We start from the raw sequence: 25,121 nt of genomic DNA on the forward strand, positions 1-25,121 counted from the left end.
GTTAGTGAAGGTATCTGAGAATTTACCTCTACCAAAACCATTAAATTTAGATTTTTTGGCTCATTTGTTAACTAGAATATATTACTAATGAAACTAACTAAACCAAAAACAACTTAGTCCATATATTTAATAGTTAAATATAGTGAAAAAAAATATTCATTCAATATTCAAAACATTCTACAATTCTCGAAACGTTTTCCGCATTCAATTTTAAACTTGGCATATTCCTTTGGACTTAACTACTCAAAGGCTGGTAACAAACAAAATGAAAAACTCAAATAGCATATAAATAGTTCGTTCATGACTACTTACCAGCATTTATTTATCCACCGACACAAACGACTTGTCAACTCACCGCAAAACGTGCAACTTTGTCAGAAATATCAACTTATATTTGTTGGTGTGCAGGTAGTTTAACATACATATAAACACAAGTGCTTACTGCAGCAACAAGAAAAGTCAGCTGAAACATGACTTTGTCTTTTGTATTGTGCAACGTTTTTAAGTCAAGTTGCATAGCCTTCTTGTGCACCAAAACACTCTCATATACACATACTTGTACGGTATACGTATGTTTGAAGTGGAGAAATCTTTGCTGTGGCATTCTGCTGACAAGTGATTTTGATAAAATTGCCACTTGACCCACTGGGCATGACAGATGTTGCAGCGGTTGTCATAAAGCTTGAAAACTCCACAAAATTCTGTTGGTATGTGCGTTGTGTTTTTATGTGAGGCTGTGTGTTTACCCAATGCTTTATTGCAATGGTACAACATTGTTTCGGCATTGCAGGTGTCTCGTAGTTTGCAGACATTTTGTGGCACAACCGATTGTATGTGGTTATATTGTACTTAAGTATTTATGTATATGTTATATAGTTGGTTTTTTGTTTAGTTGCGTGGTTTTGAGACAGAAATTAATAAGAGGATTGATTGAAACTAGCTGACGTTAAGGTAGTGAGTGGATATTTTGAGGTTTAAATGTTATTTCAGTATTTGAGCTTGATATCCAGTAGTCGCAGATCATATAACATCTAGATATAAATTATCAACGTGATAATCAGAGTCGGTTTGGCAATGTCTGTCTTTCTATCCATCTATCTGTATATGCGAACTAGTTCCTCAGTTACATTGATCTGATATTTCGCACAAGTCACCGCCATATTGCTGTCATACAAATTGACCGATCATAATCAAGTTTTTGTATGGAAAGATTATATAAATTTCACCTATGAGGAAAGCGGTCGAAATTAATGTTTTCTGTTGTTTTTAAATCTATTTATACCAAGTTTTAAATCGATATCTTTTTTTGAATTTTACATTAAAATCTATGTTTGTGCCAGTAGGGAAGTAGAGTTCTGAATTGGATATTTTATTGAAATATACCTTAATAGTGTAATAATGCCACTGTTCATCATTATGTGTTCAATTTCACTGTTTTATTGCTTAGGTGTAATTATTCGGAAAATTTTATTTCGTTTTTACATATCTATCATTTGATTATAATTCCATTATAAGACCCAGCTGTTGCCTTAATTAATCATTGACTCTTTAATAAAAAATCGGTTCTGCAGCTTACGACCTCTGGCTGAGAGACCTCATTCTGCCTTTGGTACCGTCAAGAAGAACTCTACTCATTCACAAACCTGAAATTGAACTAGCTACGCTATTGATCTATAATGTTTACTAGAAAAGCATTTTTTTCCTAATTTATCCATTTTGGCCTATTATCAGTAACGAATAATGCCAGAATCAAAATAGTTTCAAGCCTGGAAGATTATAGTCTTAAAATAAATATACCTACACTTACATTATCGATCGACTTCAATAATCACGTATGACATTTTGGAGCTTAAACCTTGTAGATCTCTTTTTGCTTTGAATTGGTATAAAATATCGTCAGATATGTAGAGAGACGTTTTCAAGAAAAATTTACAACAAGAAAAATTTATTTAAATAAACTCATCCTTAAAGAAGTAAAAAGACGATATTTTATAACAGTCGCATATAACAATGCTTGAAATGCTTTTGACCATGTATACAAAGAGTTTTGGAGACTTGAACCGATTCAGAGAACAACATAAGACTATATTTTCAAATTATTAATAGTTGAAGTGAATATATATAATATCATTAATTATATAAAAATAATTTAAATATATTAGCTTGTAGCCAAAGACTGTGTTTCTCATACTGTCAGTTAATTAATGTTCGTTTTAGTTTAAGCAAATTCGTGCTTACATATATTTATTAATAATATTAAAAACATAACATAAAATTTACAGAATCCCCTGCAGGAAACCTATTTCCTCAAAATAACAACAATTACAGGACAACTACTTCCTAAAATTTAACTTTCGGTGAAGTTTTTAATGATTTAGTAACATTTATACACTCTTAAGGCAAGCCGTGGCGTATGAGCAACAGTTTCAGTATCGTACACATGCACTGAAATATAATTTCTGTATAGTGGTGCATTTTAAAGTTTTAAACGCGCTCACAAGGCTATTTCAATTAGTGTTCGTTTCACGATAATCATTCTCCATGACAACTAGATGATTTTATTCTCTGATATATACCTGGCTTATACGAACGTGCCATTAATTCGCCGGCACGGAAGGGAAAAACATTTAACTGAATTTGAAATGGATGTATACTTATTGTTTGCATGCGAACCTGCAAATTAAAGGCCGACGAATTACAGATTGCAGTAGGAAATTACGCCGCCAACACGAACAGTTGTCATTAGGGAAATTCACTAAAACCAAAGCGATATCATTTAAAGAGTAATGCTTGTATATTAGGGTGGGTAAAAAAAAAAAACGAATGCTTGTTTCGCTTCGTACTCTGAAAAATTGGCTGATAGACACCCCTAAGAAAGGCTCTCCAAGTATGAGCTCTTTATCGTTTTTTTTTTAGTTTTTTCTTACCATCAGATAGATCCAACTAAGTGAAAACATATTTCGTTTTATGGATTTTGTTGAAAATTGAATGCTTTAGAAATGCTTACTTACGGTTTTTTCGTAAACTTAACCGTTTAACAGATATTAACGATTGAAATTAGACTATTTTAAGCAAATTTGTTTTCTTCTTTTGAATTTTATAACTTAATGTAAAAATATCATTTTAGCAAGTAGTTGGAATAGAGATATGAATTGTTCTATATGATAACATGAAAGCAATAGAAAACCGTTAGGCGGAGGACCTTTCCGTTACAATCAGGAGACCATACTTGGAGAGTCTCTCTTAGAAGTGTCTATCAACCAATTTTTCAGAGTAGGAAGCGAAAGAACACCTCCGTTTTTTTGACCTACCTTATTGTATATGCTAAAGAGATAACTTTAATCTTTTATATTGTTGTGTGCGGGGAATTTCAAATTGATTGTTATGGCACAGTTGCAGTAATGCTATAATATTAGCATAGTTAAGTGTTACCTTGAAATGATACAGTAATATAAATGATACTATAGTAAATATTACAGCCGGTAAATTGATTAGCTTTTTGTGTGCTACTGAGAAACAAAGTGTTTGTAAAATGTTTTGAAAAAGGTTGATTAACTACTTGATATTTATATATGTGATATATATATATATGTATATATGTGTAGGTTTAGTTACTTTGGAGATAAAAAACTTATCGCAAAAGATCCAAAAATCTCATGTAAAATGTATGGGAAGAGCAAAATGATTTAGGCACAGTTTAAATTGCAAATAAAGAGCTTACTTACGTTGCATACTTTTTAGGCAAAAACAGAAACACCAGGGGCCGTTTGCAAACAAACAATCCCCTTGAAAAATAGTGGATACTATAAAATTTTATATAAGAATTACTTTGAAGAACATTAAAGTTATTATTGATCCTACATTGCAGCTCATAATCAGACCCAGCATTTTGCATAAATCTTAGAAGCCGCAATTTTATTTGAAATAAAACGAGGTTGGAACTTAGTTTTATGACGCTAATCCTCAACATGAGTATAATTGCTCAAAAAAAAATATAGAAAATTGGATCGACAAATTGTAATTTTTCAACTTGTTTAGCAAAAAAAATATATATTTTAAATAATGATAATATTCCGATTTTCATATAGAGGTCCATATAGAGCTCAATACTATGAAGAAGTTATCTTATATAATAAATTAAAAAAAGATTAGTTGAAAATATTTCAGTCTACGGCAAATTATAGAATATATAAACTTATATTTTACGTACATTTTGAATTAGTAGAACTATTTTACTTATATATATATATATATAAGAGAATGAAATATTTTCAACTAATATATTTTTACATTATTATATAAGATAACTTCTTCATAGTATTGAGCTTTATATGGACCTCTATATGAAAATCGGGATATTATCATTATTTAAAATATATATTTTTTATGCTAAAAAATTTGAAAAATTACAATTTGTCGATCCAATTTTCTATATTTTTTTTTGAGCAATTAGACTCATGTTGAGGATTGGCGTCATAAAACTAAATTCCAACCTCGTTTTACTTCAAATAAAATTGCGGCTTCTAGGATTTATGCAAAATGCTGGGTCTGATTATGAGCTGCAATGTAGGATCAATAATAACTTCAATGTTCTTCAAAGTAATTCCTATATAAAATTGTATAGTATTCACTATTTTTCAAGGGGAAGTATTCACTATTTTGCAATTTAAACTGTGCCTAAATCATTTTGGTCTTCCCATATATTTTACATGAGATTTTTGGATCATTTGCGATAAATTTTTTTATCTCCAAAGTAAATAAACCTACAACTATAAAGAAGTATGTGCTATTACAAAATTTTCAGCTTTACAAAAAAAGTCTGAATAAATTTTTCATAAAAATATTTCTTTAAAAGTTATACGCAGTTTAAATTGAGCAATAATATAACTAGGTAATTAAATCATGTTCCATAGATAAGTTTCCATTTACTTTAATACCCAGAATGACTTCCCTTTCTGTTGGATATTTTCGATAAACGACCATCCATTGGTCTACACAAGTTTTATTGTCTTGTTGTAGCAAAAATTAATTTTCTATTTTCCTACTGGTATTGCTACTTCTTTTAAATTTTTTAAGTAAATTTCGGTGGTGACTTTACCTTGTAGAGTGATTAGTTTCCCTACTCCATTTGCGCATTAACAACCCCGTACCATACATTAAACCTTTTTCTGATCCCTTAAACGTATTCTTAGTGCACTGATACGATAAAGGTTTTCTTTTTTTTCTCCATACGTAAACTTTCTCATGAGAGTGACTCAAGCGAAACATGGACTCATCTGTCCAAAGTACTGTTTTAAAAAAATTGGTTCGTTGTTATAGCATGGCTTTCATAAAATTCCATTCTTTTTTTCATATTTCTTTTGCTAACGTATGGAATTTCTCCCGCAACCGTGCTTGCCATACTTATGCAATCTTCTTCGAATAGTTTGTGCTGAGTGTACTTCATAACCGAATAACTTTTCCGATAGCAGTGTTGAATTTTTCGCTCTGGAAACTTACCTCTGTAACACGAAAAAGTCGACTGATTACAGTTAAAGCGAAATTAAAAAAAAAACACTTTCTTCTTGCTAACTGTGGCCAATATATTTAAAAATGAAATGCGTGGCAACCTAAGCATTCAAGCACTTGAATTATCATAGCTGTTTATTAACACGGGATGCAATGGAAACTAGCTTATGTGACACTGTACATACATTAATCCAACCGGTGCACCAATGCGTTATATCCAATTTCAAGGCTAATTACTCGCGACTAACATTAAAGAAGATGTTTGAAAAAATAGACGGATATGAGAAGCAATCAATAAAAGAATTTTGAAAAACCACAATGTCGTAAATTCTGTAGAGAACATAAACCTATCTTGGAACGAAATAACGAAGCCATTGGACACTCTGTCGGTATGGATGAAATAGTCAAATCAGTAAAACAAACGATTTAGCTGAGGTTAACATGAAAGACGTCGAAGAAATAGTTTAAGAAGCAGCAGCTTGTTCTTCTAATGATGAGCTCAAGGAATTAGCTGAGCAAGAAAAAAACAAAAATATTGACATTGATAAAATAGTGATTTCGAAGACAAGCAAAGTTAACATTCGATGGCGTTTATAACAGAAAGAGTTTGACCACCATAACTGAAATTATGGACAAATCTATTAAAAATGATCCAAATTTTGACAGGAGTTCAAGAGCAAGACAGAGTGTTAAAGATGCTTTAACCACTTGTGAAAGGGGCAGAAAATTGGAATGACAAAATAGACTGAATGATCTGACTGACTTAGATTTTAATAGGTATATTCGTTCATATTGTTTTTATTTTGTAATAAATAATAATATATATATTTTATAATAATTAATAAATAAATTAAGCCAAACAATTTTTTTTAAACATAATAACATATTAAATTTAATGCCTAACCAAATATCTCTCCATTTTCCCCTAACCCAGTATTTACATGTTAAAATAGCATCGTTTAGCGCTGTTTCGCATTACGCTCTACTTTGATGGAACGTACCCGTAGGGTGGAGCGAAACAAAACATTTTTTTTCTTTGCAAAAGGGTAAAATTTGTACAATAGATTAAAAAAACAGAAAATTTGTGGAAACAAACATTTTTTTTAACATATAGAGGCGTCCTACTGACTTAAAGTAACGTTTCGAGCTAAAATTTTTATTTCGTAAAAATTTTTTGATATGTGTTCTAGAAGCTGTGGAGAGTCTTCTTTCTGGCCAATTAAAAGTTATCAATTTAAAAAAAATTTCTGTGATCATTATTGGAGTTTTGAAAAAAAGTCTTAAACGACAACATAATTTCCTTAAGCGTTTAAATAAATTTTGAGTCAAAAACCGTCCAATTCGGTAACTTTTTTATAAATGTGAAGAGTTTAAACCAAAAAAAATTACTTACATTTATTTTAAAAGTGGCCCACTCACTCTAATGTAATCTACAAATTTTACCCTCAGGCTAAGCAAAAAAAAAAATTTTTTTCGCTCCACCCTACTAACCGTTAAGCAGAGTCTTACTGTATATGTAAAAAAATGTTGATTATACGTATTTGTGGAATAGCTTAATTAAATAGTTTCAACGCTACCTAATCCTAAAAACAATGATTATTTTTACAAATTCGTAGTTATGTCTCAACTTTAGTTTCTGGATACATTCATTTTAATTGATAAACTTTAAAATTTGAAGCATCGTTGCTTTAACGAGTAATTTATTATCGCTATACGCTATACCTTTTTTGTTGTCAAAAACAAACAACTTATCGAAATTATCTCTTAATGGAAGCACATGAGAAACATATGTGTCCGATTATAACAAACACAAAATGTCGATAATCGAATGTACGCATCCCGCGAAAAACCAAAATTCACCTTTTCCTTTGAATATACCTCGTATATATAAAAACTAAAAAAAAAGGGATTTTGTGAAACAATTCCCAAAAGTTTCTGTGCGCCAGACCTTTTTCAAATGTTCAAAATATTTTTTTCGCAATTCATTCAAACCTTTTAGGGTTGTATGATTTAAATGGCTTGCCAACATACGCTAACTTACGAATTCTGCTCACATATGTTGCCTAAAATAGGTGAAATTAAAATAAAATGAGAAATGTGTTTGACATGGCAACCCATCAACAGTGTCAAAACGAACATTTTTAACATGTTGCTTGCAGTCACTCGTCTACATAGATAAATACGCACACTTAACTACATATTATTTAAGCATATACATATACCCTTTTCCATGAACATATGTATGTGTAACACATGTAAACATACTTCTTATGAATAATAAATGCCTAAAATGAAATGTCTTCTTGAACATATTTACCTATACTTATACGTATATGGTACATATGTATGTGTAATATATGATATACATACATCTATATAACTAGAAAGTGAACCGTAAGACAAAACATGCGAGCAGTCTTAGTCTTGGTCGGGTAGACAATAAAAGTTGGTATAAAGTGAAATTTGAGGTGAAAAGCCAGTGAAAATAAGTAAAGTGGGTCGATTAAAATTGTTTGTTAAATTGGAAGAGTTCAGCGTAAAAAAATTTTAGTTTCGGAAATTTTCATAAAAAGTTTTAGTTGCCATATATACTTTTATGCATAAATATATAAAAAAATAATTATATAAAATCTTTTGTTGATTTTCTTGTAGGGGGATTGATTGAAAACTCATCATCATCAAAAATAGGTGAACAAATATTTATAACAGAAACAAGAAAAACATTAAGTTCGGGACTGGATTTTGATCGATCAGTTTGTATGGACGCTATATGACATATTTGTTAAATCTGAACAATTTTTTACAGATTGTACCGTTGTTCTGGACAATAAGTCGTGCTTAATTTCGTAAAGATATCTAGTTAAATAAGTTTTCCTAGTTTTCTTGATTCCGATTGTTAAAATAAAGTAGTTTCGTGAGGAAAAAAGAACATGTGCAAAATTTGAGATCGATACTGGAAAAACTAAGGGACTAGAGTAGGTACCTAGAGTGGCTGTCTGACGATACCATTCCTTCACTCTATTATCAACTCTCTGTACCACCGCGTGCTTCTGATGAAGTGCATCAGTTCAAATAGTTTTATTTGTGCAACCTCTGATATATCGACCGGCACCCTCTAGCGATAGTTGCGATTCTTGTCTTCTTCTACTTCCTGATAGATTCTACAATAATCATTGTATGATGTACCTAGCTTGCTGGCATGTCTGCCAATTAGACAGCGACCTGTTAGCACTCCTATTAAAGTTCTTATGTCCCTCCTTATGAATTTAAATAGTCAGCATGTGCAACCCATGTTCCAATCATGCCACGTTTTCCTACTTGTTGAGCAAGTTAGAGATTGAGTCCACCGAGACTCAGCTAAATTTATAATATGTTCGTCGATTAAATATTTACATGTAGTCAGAGGCATAAAAATTCCCTGTTTTTAGGAGTCTAATTGTAGGGTGGTACCTGCTCTGGCTACTTCATCTGCTTCACAGTTACCAAGGATATCACTATGCCCTGGAACCCATTGTACATTTACCGTAAAATAGAAGTTAGATCCACTAAGAAATCAAGGCATTCTTTCACTATCTTTAACGAAACCCTAGGCGACTTCAGTGATTTCAAAGCTGCCTGGCTATCCATATATATATACTCTTTGTGGTAAGCACACTTCTTGTCAGCACAATAAGGCGTTGTTTGATTGCGGTTATTTTCGCCTGGAAGACACTGCAGTGGTCTGGTAAACGGAAGACGATTTTGAAATCTAATTTTGCTGAAAAGACACCACCTCCCACTTGATTATCTAGTTTTGATCCATTCGTACAGATGCTTATTCCTGCGTCCATGTGCACCTCCCCTTAGTTTCAATTCTATAGGATTTCGAAAATCTGTGGTAGTGGGTAGAAACGAGAACTTACTAAGTATTAGAATGCATCTTTTTACAGGCGCATTTTTTTCCATTATGACCACCATACCAATATACCATATGTCATAATAGCTCTAACAACTATGTGTAATGTGTCTTCACCCAAGCGTCTAAGTTTGATTTCGATTAAAACTTCTTGTCTAAAACTAGCCCTAAGTATGCAGCTTGCCTTGTCTTCTATTGTTAACTGGCTAGATGAGTTACGCCTCCCCCCTGCACACACGCCACTGCGCGCCAACACACCACATCAACACGATCCACAACAAGACATCACACCACTCAGACCACCCACACATACACATCACATCACACCACAACTCTACACAACCCAACACTCAAAAGGGACTAACAGAGGACCAGATGGCCTCTTTTTCGTTAGCGAATCGAATCGACCAGACGTACGCAAGTTTCCGCCCGTGTTTTTTCAACAAGCCGTATCCGTTTTTTAATTTTTTAATTAAATTGGTGCAAATAAGTGCAAAAGGTACGTGCGCAAACGAAGCAATTATTTAGCCTGGTACACATTTAACACACACATCGTCGGCGTAGCCCATACTATATACCTTCTTTTCTAGATCTAACAGCAGTTTATTCTATGTTAAGATTCAAAGAAGTGTGGATAACACGCCGTCTTGAAGTGTACCTCTTTGGACAGATCTCTAAGCTTATCTGAGCTTAGTGCTGTTTCTGAATAAAGTAAATTGTTATGGAAAATCATCAAATCGCTATTAGAGAAATTGTTGAAGATATCGGCATATCAGTTGGCTCATGCCATGCAATTTTTAGGACATTTTTGACATGAAACGAGTGGCAGCGAAGTTCGTTCCAAAATTGCTGACTTTCGACCAAAAAAACCGTCAGGGGAGCATCGCTCATGAATTGTTGAATCACGTCAACGGCGATCCAGATTTGCTTAAAAGAACAGTTATTAAAAAATGATAAAAAGTGCTAATATCAGTTCGCACTAGCCGAAAAGTTTAATATCGATAGTCCAGACGGGTTTAGTAACTTTTGACATGATTTGAATGGAAATAAGGAACCAAGGTTAGGCAGAAATTTTGGTGGTGGAAGTGTCATGATTTTGGCATCCTTTTCTTTGCATTTTTTATGAAAGATCCAAAATAGGTTATATTCTAACAAAAAAGAACAGCGAGATTTACACATGTTGGAATCACAGTCATTGACTGATACCCAAAGCGAACGGTTGTGTTTTGTGCAATTGGTGATTTTTGTTATTCCTTCACACCTTCTTTTTCGTGAGAGCGTTTTAACTTCAAGGAGTTTTATTTAAAGCACGTGTTAAAGTGTTTGTATTATAGTACAGTGAACTTTACGAGATATGCCTCCAAAGGGACACACTCTTGGTGATAACAGGTTCGCCCTGTTATCAACAAGCCCCAAATCGAAAAGAAAAAAAACCCAAGGAATCCCCATCAACGATTTTCCAAGCCTTACTCCAACAATAAAAGATAATCCAAAATATTTAGTGCTAAATACAACGAATTCTCAAAAACCTATAGACAAATATTCGTGTTTTGCTGTGCACAAAGCTTTAAAAAACATTAGCAGTGAGATAATTAGTATATCCAAACTTATAGACGGAAAACTGTTATTACTCGTAAAAAACAACAAAATAGTCCAAAAATTCATAATAACAAAAACATTACATGGCATATGCGATGTAGCAATAAAACTCCACCATATCCTTAACTGCACAAAAGGAACAATTTACGCACCATGTCTTAATGAAATACCAGACGATGAAATCATTGAACATTTAAAAGGACAGTTTGTAGTATCAATTTTCAAATTCCCTAAATATATAAATCAAAAGCCAGTTCCTAGGGGTTCTTTTTACCTTTGATAAATATCACCTACCTGAAAAAATGTCTTTGTACCAACACAGTTTACTCCTTCTCTCAGTGAAAACTCCGTTACATTCGCTAGTATAACAAAAAATACTACCAACTATCTAAAAGAAAACAACAATTTCATGCAAATCTCTTCTACAGAAAACATTCCTTCCTTTATAAGCAACAAATCTATCAAAAATTATAACGAAACACAAAAAAAAGAAGTAAACGAAAACAATTACACCACAGCAAATCAGACAAATACAACAACAACAGCATCAGTCGATGACTCTCAAACCCACGCAAAAACTTATACGCCAAACAAGGAATTGCAATTTTCATTAAGAAATCCGTAAATCATAAGCAAATTCCAATCGTAAGCAACAACTTCTGCCTAGCTATCGAAATAGAAATTGGGTTCAAATTCACAATTAATAATTGCTACGTCCCACCTTATCAAAATTTTGCTTTTAGAGAACTTGACAATATTCTAAATCATTTCACTACACCTATCATTATAATGGGAAACTTTAATGCATTGAGTTCAGTGCGGGGATCACCGACAGTGAATAAAAGAGGCGAAATCATCGAAGATATAATTTTTTTAAATGATCTTATTGTACTAAACGATGGTAAACCAACCCACTTCTCTACACATAGTACCTTTACACATCCCGACATTATCCTTGCCTCATCCACAATAGCACCCAAACTCTCATCTCATACAATCGATCACCTTCACAGAAGCGATCACTTCCCTATAATCACATCCCTCTCCATCCCTAAATTGTACAACGTTAAGCCAAGGTCCAAATTTCTAACCGAAAAGGCAGACTGGGAAAAATTGAGTATTAGTAGGCGCTCTAGAGAAAATGTAAATGTTTAAGCAGCTGCTATTAAGACTATTATTCGTTCTGCTGCTTATTTAACCATTCCCCAAAATAACAACAAAAGATTTTCAGCAAAACTACCGTATTGGTCTAATCTACTAAATATCCTCAGAAACAGGAAAAAATCTTTGTGGTCCACATTTAAACACAAGAGAACTGACGTTAATTTAATAAAAAGGCCAATGTTAACTTTAGAAAGGAGTTAAGGTTGGCTAAAAGACAATCATTGGAAAAGCTAATAGCCAATATAAAGCCAACCACTAACAAACATGGTCCGATATAAAGATGTTAACAGGGTCCATACATAAGTTTAGTATATCCCATATTAATACGCTATCAGGACCCATTTACACTCTTCAAGAAATTTCGGAAAATTTGCAGAGACCTGGTCATCATAATCCTCTGATACAAACTTTCCTAATATATTTAACGCAATCAAAAAACGAATAGAAAATGAAGCCTATTGTAACTCATCGCCTTCTCCAAATGCACTTCACATTGAAGCCGATATTGCACTTAACGATTTCGAAACCACACTTTTGACCCTAAAAGGAAAAAAGCCGGGTGCAGACAACATATCGTACCCCATATTTAAAAACATCTCATACTCTCTTAAAGAAAGACTTCTCAGCCTCTATAATAAGATACTTAATACTGGTATATATCCTCAGCCATGGATAGTTTGCCTTATCATTCCTGTTCTTAAACTTAATAAACCTTCTTCCTATATTGAGAATTACAGACTCATTTCCTACTTAGCCTGTATGTCCATAAGCCTGCACCGATTCGGCTTTCAAAAAGGGTTAGGAGTAATATATCCCCTGCTACAATTTGAACATTTTGGTTTCACTTACTTGGCATCCCGTAATCACATTTCAGTACTAAGCTTGGATCTAGAAAAGGCCTTTGATAGGGTTGGAGCTCACATGGTACTGAGTGAACTTCAGCGCTGGAAATGTTTAACATTGTAAAATCTTTCTTGTATAATCGAAAATTCATCGTGTGTGCCAATAACTGCCAATCTCAGGTTTTCAAATTAAACAATGGTATACCTCAGGGTTTACCACTCTCCACAACTCTCTTCATCATAGCCTTTAACAAAGTCAGCTCCATATTTATCTCCAACCCACAAATTCAACATTTTCAATTAAAAGCTTAAGACAAGTTCATCATATATTTTTGAAAATTCTAAATGATGTCAACAAATGGTCCGAAATTTCCGGTATAAATATTTCATTAAACAAAAGCTCCACTATGTATATTTGTAGAAAACACAATTGCTCCTTCCCCACCCATTCCTTTTTGAATACCCAAATTCCCCATATTCATAGTTTAAAAATACTAGGTATAATATTTGACAAAACTCATTCTTATAAAAAACATTGTAAATATATTCAATTGAATTTATTTCTAAGACTAAATATTTTAAAGTACTTATCATCAAAAAATTATTTGTGTCACTTAAACATTCTCATTAATGTGCCTTATTGTTATCAAAAATTGACTATGGACTTTCAATATGCGGACACTGTGCCAAAACCCATATCAAACTTTTAAACGCGCCATACCATGCAGCAGCTGGAGTATTCGTGCATTCCCAACATCACCAATTAAAGCAATTTTATTAGAGTCCGGATTACCAGATATTTTGCAAAGGACCACACATAACACACTGTTTCTCATCCCAAAATTGATCCCATGTAGAAACGAGTTAGCACTTATTAACGTGAATAGTACCCCCCAATGTTCCCGCAGACACAACAAACCTTCAACCATAATGCGTTGTCTCACTATTTTCAAGCAACTAGGAATAATTATGAGCCCTACATTGGTTGAACCCTCACTCCGCCTCAAGCAACACTGAATATGTCCAGATATACAAAGAAACTATACAAACATATACAGCTGGTTGGGAGTTTATCTTTACAAACGGATCTAAAAGTGATACCTCCACCACATTTGCTCTAACAAACAAGATCAGTGGCACCATAGCTGCCTTTGTTTTGCCTTTATACTGCTCGGTATTTACAGCTGCCAAATTGGAAGCGGTAGTTTTTGCCTCTAGTCATGGAAAGAAAACTATTATTTGTAGCGACAGCAAATCCCCCATAGATGCCATTTTTAACAAATCAAACTATTCCCCCCTGATCACGAAAAAAAAATCTTATTTGTAAATACAACAAAATAATCAAAATTATGTGGATACCAAGGTATGCAGGAATTCAAGGCAGCGAAATGGCCGACAAACGAGTGAAAGAAGCAAACAAAGGACCTCTACATACGTCTCCATACTTTACCACAAAAGATATTAAGAACTATGTTAAACAACACATCACCGACTGTTGTCTTAAAGATTGCAGACACAGCAATCATCACGATAAACTCTCAAACCCATCTGGACAAAAACCCTGAGTATTCTAATACCATCACCTATAAACAAAACCTCCTATTTCTCTTTTAAATAAATAAAAAATAAAAAAAAATGTTGGAATCAAAATTAATCCCATTTCGAACCAATTAACCAACAGATTAACGATGATATCCACAATTTAGCAATGTTTTGGAACCTTAAATAGAGCCAGAAAAAATGCATGAAGATATCTTAAAAAAACGAATTGAAAGTATGCCAAATCGCATTTTCGATTTAATAACATATAATGGGAGCAAAACAAAATATTTATTATGTACATTTATTAAAGCTTTGGATATTTTTTTGTCAGCCGGCTAAACGAAATTCGCCCTTATACATCATCATATCAATATTATATAATTACTTAATAAAACACAATGAAATTTAAAATTTTTATTTATTTTTTGGTAATAAAAACATACTGAATTGATTTTGATATTTTTTTTTTTTCTTGAACCCTTAGGGTCAAAAACTTAAAAATAATCTAATTCGGCTAAACGAACTGTACTGTACATTTTATAAGGTATCAGTCTTCTTCCGGGTTGTTTAAGTCTTCGTGGCAAGCTAACTATATTTAGGCCTTAATAATCCCGAGGAAAACTAAATTAATTAATGGATACATATCCCCTGTTGTGAAATTACTCTTCGAGAAACAAAATGTTTTATAAATGTTTCTTATTTAAGAGTCAAACACTGTTTGTTTAAGCATACTTTTCTTTCATCTTATTTCTGTTGCTCAAACTTTTCTGTTATTTTCGCAAAGTCAAAAACATATCATCGCTCAAATAAAAACAAATAAGAATTTTTGTTAAGATAACTTGGCAAGAAAAACAACTTCTTAGCTTTTTAAGCCCAAATTTGATTGCAATCACTGCTAAATGAGACCTTGAGATTCTGCGCTCTTACAATTTTCTCAAGTTCATGTGAATGTGTATTGGCTGCTTCATAAGTCTAGAGCTTCAATTTTATTTACCCTTGTCAATTTGCAAGATGACGAGAGCCCAGCTGTAGGCAGTTACACCTAACTTGATTGACGTGTATGTAAGCAAGACTTAAATCGTAAATAATTGGGCGATTCAAAGGAAAGCATTTATACTACATCTATGCAATTTTATTTTTTCTATATTAGTATAAAAGGAGAGTGGTACATTAATTAAGAAATATTACTTACATATATCAAAAGTATAAATATAGTATACATATATACTTTTGTAACCAATGCTTATATGATGACTTTATATTTGAATGTACCAAATGATGATCGCTTTCATTCAGTTTTCATAATGTTATTTCGTATTGTCGAAAAACTGCACGCAAATTATTAAGATATTCAACCTTTAAATTCTCTTAGATTACTCCCCTACTCATTAAAAGAAAGTATTGCTTACGCGTTGGTGAACAACATTCCCCATGTTATCCTTGACCTTGTTGACTTTTCGCGAAAAGCATTACCTACTATCTAACGACTCTCAAACCTCTTTTAGTATAAATTGATACATTACATAGCTCCTTTTCAATTAAGAGCATGATTTTAGGTTACTTTCTACTTTCATTTTGCATTTTTTTCTGCTGAATAGATATATATATTTTTTTTATGGGCTTTTCCCTTGCATCCCTTGTATGCTTTAATAATTTGCCTGCTTCAGCTATTAATTCTTAATATCTTAGTACCTATATTTCATATATCTAATAAGAGCACGAAGCTATTAATTAACTACATTCATCATGTACATTTCATTTGATATTTTTCCACCTGCAATTTCAATGTATCTAACGTAAAGCAGAACCTATAAAGCCTTCGCGGTAATGGAGAGAAAATTTCCGCATTACCCCAAATATTTTCATAAGAAAGTTCATTTGCTAATTGGATTGCTTTAGTTGTAAGTTTTCTGTATTATATTTCTAAACTTATCCAGATGTTAATTTTATATTTTTAAGTAAATAATTATATTAAATAAGTTTAGTAAATCTAATGTAATCAGTCACATAGCAGCTTGTAACAACGAAAAAAACAGAAAAAACGTTTACTTTGGTTGTACCGAAGCTATAATACCCTTCACAAATACAAAATATTACTTACAAAAACTTGATTCCGATCGTTCAGTTTGTATGACATCTATATGCTATAGTGTTGTGATCTGAACAATTTCTTCGGAGATTGCATTATTAGGTTATAGCTACAAGTATATGCTATAGTGGTCCGGCGGTTTCGACAATTGAGCAGCTTCTTGGGAAGAAAAGAACGTATGCAAATCGATATTTCAAAAATTGAGGGACTAGTTCGGGTATATACACACAAACGGATATATTAAAAATATATATAAAATGTTGGCTTTCAAGGTCTTAGGTAGATAATGTTTAGAAGGGTTAGGATAGCCTTAATAAAACATGGAAAATTAAGAGCCAAAATTAATTGTCAATAAGAATGTCGAAAGGCGATATCCTATAAATCAATTTTTTTTCAACGTGATTAAATTAATAAAAGTCCAATTAATGTGGGAAAATCAATGAGAAAATGTTTAGTTGATTTCGCAGTACAGTCCATTTCAACAAATTACTTGTTTAAGTCAATTCTTTAATAGGGGGCCAATTTTCATCATCCAAATTCTAGCGCAATTATTGACAACTGTAGTAAATTTAAAGTCTTCTTAAGTACAAATAATTAACTTTCAGAGTGCACATATGATATAATGGTACTTCGCAATATATCCACTGCTGTTAACTAAGCAATTATGTCTTCTCATTGGTTCGGTAGAGTGGTAAAACATTATTTAAATTGAGTATGCCTCCGTCACCAATCATTAGGTCTACTTACAGAAATATTGTTTTCGAGCATTACTTATTTTACGTTCTTTATGATATTTTTTAATAAAAAATTTAAATTGAGAATATTTGCAATTAAATTAAAAATGCTAACCTTCTTTTATGGCACCTCTTATACTTCATACTTTTAAATTTCTAGCTATGTGTATGCATGCACCGTATTTTTTCGTTATGCCTGCCACTTTGATTCCTTTATCGCATTCGCACTCGACAGTCAACCATTTGTCGTAATGCCTTTACACCTTTTTAATCTTGTTTTCTGCCTATCTTCTCCCTTTTTGTGACACTTTATGACATTATGACTGGTTGGCGGCTACCGCATACCGTGTATACAACTTACTTACACAATCATAATAAATACGCACATGCATTCCTGTTTACTTACACACACACACATATATTTATATCAGAAAGCTTGTTATTCACACGTTGTGATTCATAACGGTTTTTTGTTTGCTTGGAATGTGTACGAGTTGATACTCGCAGACCCATTTTTTCACGCCATAAATGAAGTACGCAGTTGACGGCAGTCCATGACGACGTCTGGTTGCAAGTCTATATATGGAATAAATGGTATACTACAGGCATAGGTACTACAGTTATTTTTTGCAAATCCTGCTGGGAAATTTTCACGCATTTCAATTTCAGGTTATAAGTGATACTCGAATCAGTTCGTTGACAGAAGCACACTAGTATTTCCAACATCTTGTAATGGACAACGCCATTTTACTTTAGCATAAAAGCTCATACCTTAAAAGCTAAAAAGGACTGCTAAAATTCTAAAAATTCCGCACATAGGTTAAAAGATAAGTCTAGGCATTGTAGTCCGAATTGGTAAATCATGCAATCAGGCAGAGCATCTAGAATATCCTTCACAAATAATTATGTTTCGATGCAAGTACTTGATTTTGATCGTTTCGTTTGTATGGCACCTATATACCACAGATGTCCGATCTGAACAATTTCTTCGGAGATTGTACAGTTGCTTTAAGCAATAATCCATGCCAAATTTCGTGAAGATATCTCGTCGAATTAAAAAGCTTTCCATACCAGCACTTTATTGCGATCGTTCAGTTTGTATTTCAGCTATATGTTATAGTGGATCAATATCGTTCCAACAAATGAGCAGCTTCTTAAGAATAAAAAAACGTGTGCAAAATTTCAGATCGATACCTCAAAAACTGAGAGACTAGTTTCAATGACACATAGCTAAATTGACTCACCTCGTGACGCTGATCACTTATATTTATATATATCTCCGATGTTTCCTTCTTGGTGTTACAAACTTCGTAGTGAACTTAATATACCCATGTTTAGGGTATAATAGTATGCTAAAACTCCTCATTGTTCCGATATGCGCAAAAGGTGAAGGTGAAATTTCAAAAGAAATTGTTTTAATCATGTTTTGATTCACTTACATTAACCTTCTTGTAAATTTATGTAACTTCATTCTTATTTTCTGTCTTATTTGACCCATAGGCTATAGGGAAACTGTTTTTGAAATATTCCATTATGTTACTCATATGCCACGACCAACCAAGCACAACGCACCTGTGCTAACCCGAGTAAGCGATGTTAAGTTGTCTTAATAGTATAACAAGATTTGAATAGAAATATCCTGGTACACAAAATATAAAAGGATTTTTACAATTTCTTTAAGAATAAAAAATAAATTATTGCGCGTAAAGGAAACCATTGGTGACCATTTTTATTTGAAACTGAATTATGTAGCTGCTAAACTTTTAAAATGTTTGAATAAATAAATTCTTTACCAAATAAAATATTGGTTGGATGAGGTTTTGTTCAAAAACTCTTTATCTCATGTTTATGTTCTAAGATTGTAAATGAATTATTCCGAAATCTAATTTAAATATTATACTCAAATATATATGTAAATAAATATAGATTATATTTGAAAATATATACACAAACTACTTTCTTTCTATCCACTTAGCATCATCTGGTATGTGGTATTGTGGTTACCTTGTTAGAAAGCGGACCATGATTTTAAAAATCGAATTAATTTGTAAGCAATAAATGTACTGTTATACAAAATCTCCGAAAATAGAAGGGAGTGAAAGCAGAATCAATTAAAAGAAGTGAATGCATTTCAGAAAGTTGAGAGATAGATACAATCCTAGCCCATTTTAATGTAATATATTGTTCCTCTTTTCTCTGAATACTCATTCAAAAAATTAAAATCAACCGTTTTATTGGCCTATATACACTAGAACATAACTAGTTAGATACTAAATATTTTCCAGCTGCCTTGCTAATATTTAGACAACCACTTTCTCATGGGTAGGTCTAAACTAATCTGCTTATCTGTATAGGTAAAAGAGTATGCATTCGACTCGTATATACACGTAACTGTAGTTTTGAGTAAGCCAATTTAAAGCAATTGGTTTAGCAGCACAATGCAGACACTCCATTTTCTTTGCTGACTTTTATTGTACTTGTACATACTATACATGCATTGAGCTGAGCAAATGGCTTCACTTTCATATGGTCACAAGTGGCTGTGATTTTTTTTGTACGTTATAAATAAATTCCTTTCTTTAGCGACTTTCTGCATGTTGCGAATAATTAGACGTGATTTAAAAAGTAATAATATTAAAGTCCTAATTTAGAAACCGTTTATTTAAGATTTTACTATAAAAATCACATTTGTTTAATAAATTTTAGAAAGAAATTATTTTGTTTTGTAGCACAATGAAAATAAATTACTGTCATTACAAGTACCCCGTATGTGTTGTACTTATAAGTAACATCTGTGTGGGCTTTCAAAAGCAAAGGTTAAAGTTGAATGTCCGGAGAATGTCAACAGCTGACGGAAAACCTACCAGCTCAACATAAAAGCAGCAAACATGTAATTCTAGGGAAATTAAGCAAAGCACATATTACATCTAACTTTGTAGCAACATGAAGCTGCGTGAGTGCCTTTAAGCTTCTGGTTTACTTTTATGTATGAATGTACCCGGGATGATGGTTGTTCGTTGCGTCGCCTAGTATTTATACGACGTTTAGTATTTAGTGAACGAAAGGGATGACTTGGAGCAAGCGTTCTGTAATGGAATGTGCTTAAAATGTGGTATATTGAGTTTTATTAATTTAAGTGAATTTGGTTGGGGCTAATAGTGAGTGCACATTGCATTTTTCTACTCGTGATCCTTTTTTCTTGCTGAAGGCAGTCATTAATTTATCGAAATTATTGGTATCTTTGTTTATACGTTTCTGTAAATTTATTAATTTCGGTAATTTAATTTAAAATGTGATTATTTGCTTAACAAATTTATCGGGAAGCACATACCTTTCCCACTCTATTCAAATTTTAAAAATAAAAGTTTCCGTTGAACTTAGTATTTTTACCATTTCGGTTAAACCACAAGTTTATTTAAAATTATAACAACAATGTTTATGCAAAGTAACAATATGATGTAGACGAGCGGAGCGTTGAGAATCCAATTCCGCGAAACGACTTTCGGATGATGGCGATCAAAATCAGGAGGTATCGGTGTCCAACAGTTGTCAACGAACAGTTGCGCGTAAGATCGCTACCTTGTCGAATCAGGTGTATATGCGAATGTTGATGTGGCGCTCAGGCCCGTAGACGAAAACGAATGATATATAGCGAATGAGTGTAGAAGCGATGATCCAATCCTTTTTGTTGGTTGGTGGTGTGAGGCGTCCTCGTGTGTGGTGATATTCAGCGTGTAGTGACATCCTGTATGTGGTTCTCAGGAGTGGTGTGTATTATTAGGGTGTGCCAATAATGTACCTGTTTGGTTGGTGTATACATATATGCGAGGGGGAGGCTTAGCTCATTTAACCAAGATGAGTAGAGGATTAGCATGCTTGTTTAAGTATAAATATTGCAAATTTCGTAAGCAGTTATATAGTATTTCTGAATATTATTACACTTTTTTATCATTGATGTGTTATAACAAATTTTGCTACACTTTTGGATGAAAAATATATCACAGATCATAAATATCAGCAACACTTAACCATTTTCAATCTAATTCAGACTATAAACACGCGCACTTCCCAAATAACACAATTTTAAGTTCCAGCGGATTATTCCACTTTAAAGTACATATGGTAAATCAAGAACCGATGAAGATAATGGAATAAAACTTTGCATAAATAGTTTTATCGAGGTATGCTATTTTTTTATTATTTCAAGCCCACAGATATCGAATATGTGGACCTCAGTGCATAATTCAAACATAACCGAAAATATTGATTAATCTGTGCGATATATTAAGGAAATTCAGAAGTCATATTTTCCTGATGATAGCACGCTCTGGTATCAAAAATGGTTAAAATTGACTTAATACTTCCATTATCCGCTATATACGAGTTTTACACTATACACATTTTCAAACATCCGTTTGGCTTTACACTCAATATATCGGTCAATGAGTCTATATATATTTGCAAAATTAAGTGAAAGTTTAATATTGCATAAAATAAAGTTTAATATCACAAATGTGTGACATTAATCCTAAAATTACCGTAACTCCCCTATACTATAAAATGATTTTGGTTATTCTAATTAACTTTATGCTGAATACATCGGTCATTGTGTAGGTAGGTAGGTAGGTAAAGTGGCTGTCTTTCGACCCACCTAGGTCTTTAGGTGGCCCATTGTGATACCACCGGTCTGTGGTCCCCTCACTCTATTGGCTTCTCTCTGAACCACCCCGTACTTCTGATGAACTTCATCAGTGAGACAAGTTTTATCCGTGCAACCTCCGAGACGTCGTCAAGAAACCCACGACCGATGGTTGCGATTCTTTTCCTATATAGTGCTGCGCAATCGCATAGAAGATGTTTAATAATCTCCTTCTCTTCTACTTCCTGACAGCTGCTACAATAGTCGTTATATGGCGTACCAAGTCTACTTGCATGTCTGCCTATTAGACAGTGGCCTGTTAGTACTCCTACTAGAGTTTTTATATCATGCCGCTTGATTTTTAACAGTCGGCATGTGTGGCTCATATTCTATTCATTCCACGTTTGCCTGCTAGTTGAGCACGTCAGGGACTGATTCCACTGACGCTCGGCTATGTTAATGACATGTTTGTCGATTAAGTATAGGTATACAAGTAGCCAGAGGCATATATATGTCCTCCTTACCAGGATCTAGTTGTAGGGTGGTGTCTATTCTGGCTAGTTCATCTGCTACACAGTTCGCGGGGATGTCACTGTGTCCTGGGACCCATTGCAGGTTTACCGTGAAATAGGACGTCAGATCCGCTAGAAGATCATGGCATTCTTCCACGAAATGGTATGAGACATCAGAGATTTCAAAGCCGCCTGGCTGTCTGTATATATAAATACACTTCTTGTTGTGATTACGCTTTTTGTTAGTACAAGAAGGCTTTCTTTAATTGCAGTGACTTCTGCTTGGAAGACACTGCAGTGGTCTGGTAACCGGAAAGCGATTTTGGTATCTAGTTTAGCTAGCTCTGTAGGATTGCGAAAATCCGTGGTTATGGGAAGAAACGGGAACTTCCTGAGTATCATAGAGTGCCCCTTGTTACTAGCGACTAGTAGGGAGGATTCCCTCAGTCTCAGAGCTAACTTCGCTGCCATTTCCTTGCAAAACAGATCTAATGGCAGTAAGTGTAAAATTACGTTTAGTGCCTGGCTTGGCGTAGTTCTGAGAGCTCCACAGATGCTAATACTGGCTGCTCTTACAATTGCTGTGTAGCGCCAGTAGGCTACCTGAGGCGTCAGTCTCCATCTGGGCCCACCATTGTTTTACATGTGTAAAGCGTTGTAGCTGCTTTCTTTACCCTCGCTTCCAAGTTTTGTTTCCAAGAAAGCTTTCTGTCCAAAATTAGTCCCAAGTAGCTTGCTTTATCTCTTATCGTTAGCCTGGTGCCATTTAAAGATGGCATAGTAGTATTGTGTTTCTTAGTGAACAATACTAGTTCTGTCTTGCTAGCATTTAAATTCAGTCCGCATGATACGGCCCATCGATTAATACCGTTTAATATTGTCTGCATAAGGCTAGCAAGGGTATTCGGGAACTTGCCTCTAACCGAAACTGCCACATCATGAGCGTAGGCCACAACATGTATCCCCCTATTTTCTAGATCCACAAGCAATTTATTCCTTGTCAGGATCCAGAGAAGTGGAGATAACACGCCTCCTTCGGGTATACCTTCGGACAGATCTACACATCGTTGAAGCGTTGAAATAATTGACCTGCCCGAGAGCATCTGTTCAATTAATTTCTGGAGAGGCTCAGAGATGTCCAGATCTTTAAGCGCGCTCAATATGGCCTTCGGCTGGATGTTATTGAAAGCACCTTCTATATCTAGGAAGGCTACGAGGGTGTCTTCTTTTATCTCTCCAGAGACCTTTCAATCTCTGCTGAGCTTAATGCCGATTCTGTGGATTTACCCTTAGAATACGCATGATGCGAAACTGCCATTTTTCCTGGGTTTAGTCTACCCCTTACATGTATTTTCTATTGTTTAAGTTATATATGTATATATTATTATAAAATTCAATACAAATATTTTTTTAAGTATAATTAAGTTGAATGCTATCTGGAAATCTGGCCAGACTATTTTAGTTCAATATGTGCTATATTTTAATGACCACAAAATGGCCGGTTTATACGGCCATATGTATTTAAAGCGTTTTGTGTTACAGTTTTGAACTATTAAGATAAGCATACGTAACTCGAGTTAATTTATTCGAATTTATTACTAGAAAAGTACAGATTCGATTTATGTAAAATTCATTTAAAAAAAAAGAAACGTAAAAGTAAACTGAAGATATTCATAAATACAAAAAATTCCTTACCAGAATTTGCTTTTGCCATTTGTATGTCAGCTATACGCTGTAATTATCCGATTCAAACAATTTCTTCGGAAAATGCACCATTGGCTTAGACAATAATCCATTCCAAATTCCTTGAAGATATCTCGTCAAATGAAAAATTTACTTTATTCAGACAAATGAGCACATTCTTGAAGAGCAAAGGACTTGTGCAAAATTTTAAATCGATATCTCAAAAACTGCGGAACCCGTTCGCGTATATACAGACAGACGGACGCTAAATCAACTCAGCTCGTCTTGCTAATCATTAATATATCACCAGTTACCACATTCCGGTTTTAAACAGTTTTAGTTAACTTCTATCTAATTAATAGAAGCTGCAATTCTAAAATTATTAGAAATTATTAACTCATCAATTTTCTACTAACTGAAACTGCAATTAATATTCTACTTAATTTTTAATTTTTTTTTAATAATTCTTTTCCGCAATCAACATAAATATGAACAATTAGGTCATCAGTTTAGTACATATCCTTTCTTTGAGTTATCTAAACATTTTAAAGCAAGAACATATTATTTGCCTATGCATTTAAATAGGCGAGAGAAACAGTATTGATCTACTAATAATAAATTCATGAAAATACTGCTCCCTTACAAGTAACAATAATATTTCTAATTATTAATGCAAGTGCGCTTAATCTCTGTCCATAGCTGTATGTAGTAGTTAACGTAAACATTTGTAGATTATTTTCACGGTGAGTCGGCCCCCCTTGTTACGGATGATCTCAAAGATCCGATCGGATAGCGTTTCTTACAATTTTCCAATATAGTTTAGGGAAATTGATAACCAAGAGTTTTTAACTTTGCGATCCAACCATCCCCACACTTTTTCTATTACATTCATGTCCCGTGACTAAGGCGACCAC

This window comes from Bactrocera oleae, chromosome 5 (assembly GCF_042242935.1).
Source record: "Bactrocera oleae isolate idBacOlea1 chromosome 5, idBacOlea1, whole genome shotgun sequence".
Taxonomy (NCBI): domain Eukaryota; kingdom Metazoa; phylum Arthropoda; class Insecta; order Diptera; family Tephritidae; genus Bactrocera; species Bactrocera oleae.